The sequence below is a fragment of the Ixodes scapularis genome, unplaced genomic scaffold, assembly GCF_016920785.2.
Source record: "Ixodes scapularis isolate PalLabHiFi unplaced genomic scaffold, ASM1692078v2 PGA_scaffold9__187_contigs__length_104089568, whole genome shotgun sequence".
Classification (NCBI taxonomy): domain Eukaryota; kingdom Metazoa; phylum Arthropoda; class Arachnida; order Ixodida; family Ixodidae; genus Ixodes; species Ixodes scapularis.
The window spans coordinates 46,483,420-46,491,286 of record NW_024609884.1 but is presented as its reverse complement, the minus strand read 5'-3'; positions in this window follow the sequence as shown (position 1 = coordinate 46,491,286).

The following is a 7,867-nucleotide window of genomic DNA, read 5'->3' as shown; positions in this document are numbered from 1 at the left end:
CGCACTAGCGCCACTTGAACCTCTAGCGTACATTATAATAACTCATGGTTTCGAGATTCACCCCTCTCTTCTCTTCCACTTTGCTCCGACGCTTGTTTTTTTGCACTGCATTCTTACTTGTAAGTCCGCCTTTTACTTGGTCTTTGTTCCGATGCTTGTTTTTTGTGTTATATGTTTTACATTCAAGTGGGCTAGGGTTAGATACAAGCTAGCGGGTTCCCACTTATTTGCTTAGACTTTAGTCTCTGCATACTATGTTTCACCTTGCGATGGACCGCTGCGGGCGCTACGAGTCACCCCAGGCAATCCAGCACCGTGAGAGCGGGGCTTCACGCAAGGCGCTTTGCTGCGCCCCAGGGTCACGCGACACTCAGAAGGCACTGGATTGGTTTCGATGGCTCTCGTGCTGTCTCTTGTGGATCATCGTAAGGTGAAGTAGACTATCGTCACCGCTCTTGTCGCGTGACCGAACTGCAGAAAGACAATCCCGCGCCAAACGAGGCGCAACCGTTGCTATGAGGGCCACTGAGAAGGAGAGCTGGGTGCTAGCTGCTACTGAGGCCGCCGTTTGTGCACTATTTTTAATATTTCACCACCTCTAAACTAAGCTTCTTTAAAAAAAAAAAAAATATATAGAATAAACATTTTGTGAAACTGCGTTTCACAAAATGTTTAATTTTGTGAGCCTAAGAGGTATGTTCGATTGCAATTCGAATTTTGCAAGGCCACCAAATGTGTTGGTCCTTACGGCATCACCCGGTACATACAATCTTACAAACTTTGCAGCTGAGTTTGAGACGTTGCATCCTCTTTTACTACCTTCTGTTGTGTTCTCTTTTCTGCCCCAGTCTCAGGTTTACAATCATGTTCAACTTACACCAGCTCGCCTGCACTCTGACTATTTTTATACAATCTCATTCGCGCAAAAGCCAGGCAATCCGGTCACCGCGAAACACCGGCAACTGAGAGCTCGTGGGGTGCATCTTGAATGACCTTGCAAGTAAATACCTCGGACGCGCACGCGAAAGAAATGTATTGGCTAATGTCTGAATAATGTGAAAGATGATCAATAAATGGCAAGTAACAAACCGATAACGTCCGTATGATGAACGAACCGCAATGAACAAACGTATATTTGAGCCCAGCAGACGTTCTATTGATCGCCTGGAAAACACATAAAGAGATGAATTGAATATGATAAGAAATATTGAGATTCGTAAAGCAAGCGTGCTTAAGCGTATTAAAACAGGTTTCGTCACATGATCTATACGTTCCCTCATGCTGCGCCGTACAGGTTGCCCTTTGTCAGAGGATGTTTTCTTGCCGCTGTGCATGGAGTCGCTTCCAGCAGCGTATACTAGCCCTGTTTCTACGCAGGTATTTGAAGAATACAGTAATATACCTAATTTCTGCGCCACGCACGAACTGGATATTTTTATGGTCTTAGCAAACAATCAAGCTGGCCCCGTGTGTCCTAAAAGTCAAATGCAAAAATTTAAAAAAAAAAGAAAATGAGTGGATTTAAGTTTTGCTGTTTGTGGCGAGCCACGTGGTCGCAAGACCGATGTCTTAAACAAGCATCGGCATATCAAGGGGCTTTCTCGATGTTTGCAGCACAATGTAAACAAACACGTTGTGCCACCAGCTTTCTAAAATCAGTGATTTTTGAGGCATTTACCACTTTCTAGCAATTGTCTATGCGTTTGATAATGTCAGCTTTATGCTGCTTATGCCAGCGACACAATGTAGCTGTCAAGTGTCAATTTTTACGTTTAGGAATTATAGGAACGGAATAGAACGATTCAGCCATTCCAGAAATGGGAATGGGCCCAGTGTCCTCACTCCTGGGAGTTGAAATGAATTGAATTATCCAAAACTATAATTCCCCGGAATGGAATTGGAATGGAATGGGGGTGCCCATTCCGCAACACTGTTTTCCAAAGCAAGGAACATGTGCATGCTATAGGCTGAGGTGTTCGTACGCTGGGCTGAGGACTTGCAAACATTGGAATGGTTTCAATTCGATTAAAAACATCTTTATTGCATTAAAGGGGATGGATATAGGGGGGAGGGACCGGAGAAAGAAACCGATCTTGGTCGAGAAAGAAGACTTGGTTGGGTGCCCCTATACCGGGGTTCCAATCGCGGCCGTTAGCGCTGTGGCTCTCCGAATGCTGGGCTGAAGACTTGTAAACATTGGAATGATTTGAATTCGATTCAAAACATCTTTATTGCATGAAAGGGGGTGGATAGGGGGTAGGGGCCGGAGAAAGAAACCGATCTTGGTTGAAAGAGAAGGCTTGGTTGGGTGCCCCTATTCCGGGGTTCCAATCGCGGCCGTTAGCGCTGTGGCTCTCCGAATCAGCCAAGTTTGACTGCCATGGTCACCACAGCGGAGTTCCGCGTACCAGCTCTCCCTCGTCGGACTGGGAATCGGGTCCAATCCTTGGATCTTCTTGCATTTCCAGATGACGTGGTACAGGTCTGCCCTTTCCCACACACAGAAGGAGCATTTCGGCGAAGGGTGGAGGTGGGGCTACCATTGATGAAGTTTCAGTGGAGTCTTAAGGGTTTTCGTGTGCTGTCTTCTGTGTATTCCCCCGCACTTACACCAGTCGTGACATCTTTTTCTGATCTTTTTTGAAAATAGCAAGAGTGCGCGTGCATAGCTTTGATGGGCACTGAAGATGCACGAGAACGGAGATTGCGAAAACTCCTAATGTGACGTCATGCTCTGGGAAGGAGGGGCTTCAGCGGTACTTTGAAAATGATTTTCTGCAGTCTCTGTGCACCAAAAAAAAAAAAAAGAACTCGTTATTCGTGATCCTGGAGGGCAAATGAAGGCAATTTACGTGTTTTTCCTCAAATACAGAACCGTTTCAGTTTCCTTTTAATTATCTTGCACAAGCTCGGCAATTCCTAGATATGCCAGAAGAGAGAGTGATGTGATTGGTCTAAGTCATTTTGGAGCAGCTCTTGGAGCAGCCAAAAGACAATTTTGGAGCAGCAAAAATAACTTTTGCAGCATCATTTTTATTCATACCAATGCCAACATTATGTTAAGATTAATATGTCGGCGTGCCCAACCACAAGGCAATGTCTACATTGCTTTCTCACTAACGTTATATCCTTTGTTAGCATAAATTGCACAGCAGGAGTCCCTCAAACACACAACTATAGCGTTTAGTTGCGCGGAAAAGCACCTGACAGGGTGACAAGAAGGTGAGTGATGAAGGACAGCACGAATTGCTGTGAAGGGTTATTTTAGGTACTGAATCCCACTGAAATAGTGCAATAATTTTGAGCACATCAATTAATGCTTTGCTCAAGTTCTAGAGGTTTAATAAAACTGCAATTTATAATTCAGATAAAAAACAAATCACTTGTCTTTTGATTATGAACGTCAATTACATTTTATATGTAGAACTTCATAACAAAAACAGCATGTTCACGAAGCTTAAAAACAATGGCCGAGCTCGTTAAGGTTGTTCCCGAGATTCCATCCACTGTTCCTGCCAATTTAGTTCTATACTCGGCGACAACTTTTCTTGGCAATGCAGTGGAAGGCACAGGCCCGCGTCCCCTCTCCCATTTTGAGTGCACGCAGGCTCTGGGAGGAGGAGAGCCTGCGTACACTCAAAATGGGAGAGGGGACGCGGGACGTACCTTCCACTGCATTGCCAAGAAAAGTTGTCGCCGAGTATAATTTACTAACATCTATAGGAAAGTGATAGCAAACCAAATGAGTTGGCATAAATAAATAAACATACAAAAGAGGGCATATAAATGCTCTTGCAATACCGAAGTATCCTTGCTAAATCTTGAACTGGAAAAATGTAGTGCCAGGATATCGCGGTCCGTAATATATACGAGCCGAAGTTGCATTCAAGAATTGTGTCGCGTCTCGCTCTGGAGGAGTACCTACACCTTACCACGCGGGTGCGCTGCGGCGAAGCTAGACACAAAAAATCGCGATGTTTATTTCGCGGTTTTCGCTTCTGTACAGTACACCCCTGCACGGTGAGAAGCGCACTAGACGAGACTAACTCACCTTCCAGCAAAAGAGACGACGAATATGAGAATTATTCTGAAACTTCCGAATACTGTCAGTCTTTCATACGAAATGCGATCGAATAGTACGTTAGTTGAGGCAATAATCAAAAATTCCGAAAGCTCGCGTAAACATATCGTAACGGAACGGCCGGGCAGCGCGGACTGAGCTGTTATATTTTCAGTACTAATAAAGTGAAATTAAGTTTTGATGCAACATTGGCGCCAATTCCTCACATTTTGAGAAGAGACGTTGTGCTTTAAGCTTTTCGTAAACTCACAGTTTAGCCAGTGAGATATTTAGGTTTGATTTGTTTATATGACTACTTTGGGCCCTGATCTGATATTATAATAATTAAAATAACACAGCCAGGCCAACGTCCTGAAGAGCAAGTACAGCGTCGTTCCCGTTGCTCAATTCACTCAGGAATTACCCAGCTCATGTCTCTAAAAATAATCAGTTAATTTGACAGCTGTTGCTTTCCTGATGATTTTTATCACAACACTCTGACCAAATACTTGTATTTTAATGGTGATAATTTTTTGAAGCCACGAATCCCGAGCTCGTAGCTTTATCTTTGGCAGTTGTTCATGATGACTGAGAGTTTGCGCAGCCGAGATGCATCCTTCAACGAAGAGCTCGCGTTTGCAGCCTAGTACCGGAATCGTTGTACATTACAAAAAGCTGGGAAGCAAAAACTGAAACGAAACAAAGGGCAAATGAATACAGGTAAGTATAGAATATGTGAACATGTTAAAATACCATAGCTACTTTTCGAGAGAAAATGAATAGACGAGATGAGATCACTACGGCGCATGCTATTTCTAGCGCTCGAGACTTGTAGCCGGTTGCCTGCGGGCTGCGTCTCAGCGAGTCGCGGGCCGCGTGTTTGAGACCCCTGCAGTAGGCAAAGCAGCACGACGAATTCTATCCTGGCCAACGTCCTCGGCTTTCCAAAAATCGGCCTACTCTCAAAAAAAAAGGAAGGAAAAAGGTTGGCTGTAAAAAAATAATTTTTATGGGTTCTTCGGCTTGTCCCTAGTTTGCACCCCAAAAGGTTCTTCGTGAAAACCATATCAGGGGTTCTTTTAAGCTTCTTTTTTATGCGAGAGTACTTCATCGCCCAGTTGCCTTTCTAGTGCACCAGGGGGCGATAGTACTCGAGGCGAAACCTAGCGAAACCGTTCTTCACGAGCTGAGAATTCTTGGGGCGTAAAAAAACCTGTCAAAAACTGATTCTTTTTTTTTTTTTTTTTTTTAATTTCACACTGTAGGAAAGAATTTTTAAGCTCTCCCCCAACGCCCCCAGAACCCACCTCCCGCCACACCCTTTTGCCCTACCGTACCGTACGTACATCACCAGTTGGAACCATGTACTACCAACAAACGCCTATCGAACCGAACCGAAGAGTCAATTTGAACATTCTGTTTTCTGTGGTGATACGAGTCTCCTGCGGGGAACGCTGCTTGTGAGTCAAGGCACAAGAAATAAGCATATGGTGCGTCATTTCTTCAGCTCCAAGATAAACAAGGCCGTACTGCTCAGAGCCGTAGGCCCGCGCGGGGTACATTTGACTCAGAATGCTGCATATCTGTGTGGGGCTGGTATTCGGATTCAATCAGTGAGTCCCAGCCAAACGCTGACCCACCACTCGTGTCCCATCTGCTACACGCTGCTCCAATGGCTACTCGAACGCTGGGCCAGAAGCGTCCAATTCTTAAAATTTGTTTTTGTGGATTTCTAAATTGAATCTTCCTAGAATTCTTTATAGAATGCAAAATTTAATTAGGTTTATTTCTGGCGCGTTATTATGATCCAAGATATTTTTCCACGAATTTGTAAGTAGTTCCAAAATAATGACAGGGATCGTTTAAAGAATTATTTCCCATTGTGCCACCATCGTGAGCTGGTGCAGGACTTGTGACAAAATCACTATTGGTATTTTACGAAGCCCTACAGCCTCTGGGACTTGCCCGTACCATTTTGAGTGCAATAAATTGTACGAGTGAATTATAAAATTGTATTTTCCGCTGAAAAACATGATTTCAAATCCGACCTGAATATGCTGCATCAGTGGCCGTGCCTTCTTCGTACTTTTCAAATTACCCGACTCTCAAAGTTTTCCCCTCAATATTTTGATTAATTTTCCTGACGATTACGAAAGAATGAAACTCTGGAAACTGGCTGTCAAGGTGTAAGACATGAAAATGTCTTGCAGTTTAAACCATCTTACTTGGCGCCTGTTACAGGCCACCCGATGTGTCATCTAATTTTGTGCCTTCTTTGCATGACGAGCTGTCCGCTTTATGTGTGCAACTTCCTGACTATCCTGTTCTTTTATTTGGCGATTTTAATTTCCCCGATATTAAATGGAATTCGCCTGTTTAAGATAGTGTTCATGGTACCAGTGACTGTCATGAGTTTGTTAAACTTTGTTTAGATTTTAATCTGTCCCAGATGGTTTCTTTTCCAACGCGTGTAAATGACGTGTGCTCAAATATATTACACTTCGTATTAACGAATCAACCTGAGTGTGTCTCGCCGCTGTCTAGATCCGAAGGCATAAGTGATCACAAGGCAGTGCATTGTGACCTAGCATTTGGAGCACCTGAACGTATAAGACTTGTTAAAACGATAAGGCTACATAACAAAGGAAATTATGAGCAGTTTAGCATGAACCTCTCAAATTACTTCTCTGTTTTCTTAGATGAATTCGATAGTAAGGATGTGAACGAAAACTGGTGTAAATTTAAGAACAAATTATTAGAACTTGTTGAAATACATGTCCCAAGCACCACCTTAAGTCCCCGATCTTCTAACCCCTGATACTCGCGCTCGCTGAAAATACTCAACAATAAGAAAAAACGCCGTTTTCGGACAGCCAAAAATAATAACACCACTGAATCTTGGGACAGGTATAATGAATGCGCAAATGAGTACAAACGCATGCTTGCGTAACAGAAACGTATTTTCGACCAGGAAACCCTCCCATCCCTGCTACTCAATAATTCTCGCCAATTCTGGCAAGTTGTTAACCATACTCCACGCTCGCCACTTAACCTGGAAGATGAATTTAAAAACAAAATAGAGGCGAGTCAGTGTGCTTCAGTTTTAAATAGCATATTCTTTGTTCAGTTCACCATCCCAAGTCCTTTAGCATTGTTGCCAACCGTTGCTAACAACCTCCTTTATATGGATCCAATATATGGTGATTTGGACGGTATTGTTAAAATTATTAAATCTATGAAAGTGTCTTCATCCTGTGGCGTCGACAACATTGACTCTAATATACTGCAGCGCACAGTGTGTTCGTCGAGTCTTTTTTCAACCAAAATTTTTCAGCAGACTTCGAATACAGCGGCAGTTCCTGACGATTGGAGGATCGGAAAAGTCATCCCGGTCCACAAGAGCGGTAATAAATCATCTCCCTTAAACTATAGGCCTATCTGTCTTACTTCTATACCTTCAAAAATACTGGAGCACATAATCCATAAGAATCTATCCATTCACCTTGATTCCATTTCTTTTTTTAACAAGGCAGAGCACGGCTTCCGTAGAAACTTTTCTTGTGAAACACAGCTTCTTTGCTTAACCCATGACCGTTTTTCTAACCTCGACTCCGATTTTCCAACCGATGCTGTATTTCTTGATTTTGCTAAAGCTTTTGACAAAGTACCGCATAACCAACTGCTACTAAAAAGCTTTCATCGTTAAACCTTGACACCAACGTACTCTCATGGATTAAACTTTCCTCTCGCAACGAAACCAGTTTGTTTATGCTAACGACTCTTCATCTGCCTTGGCCCCTGTAACAT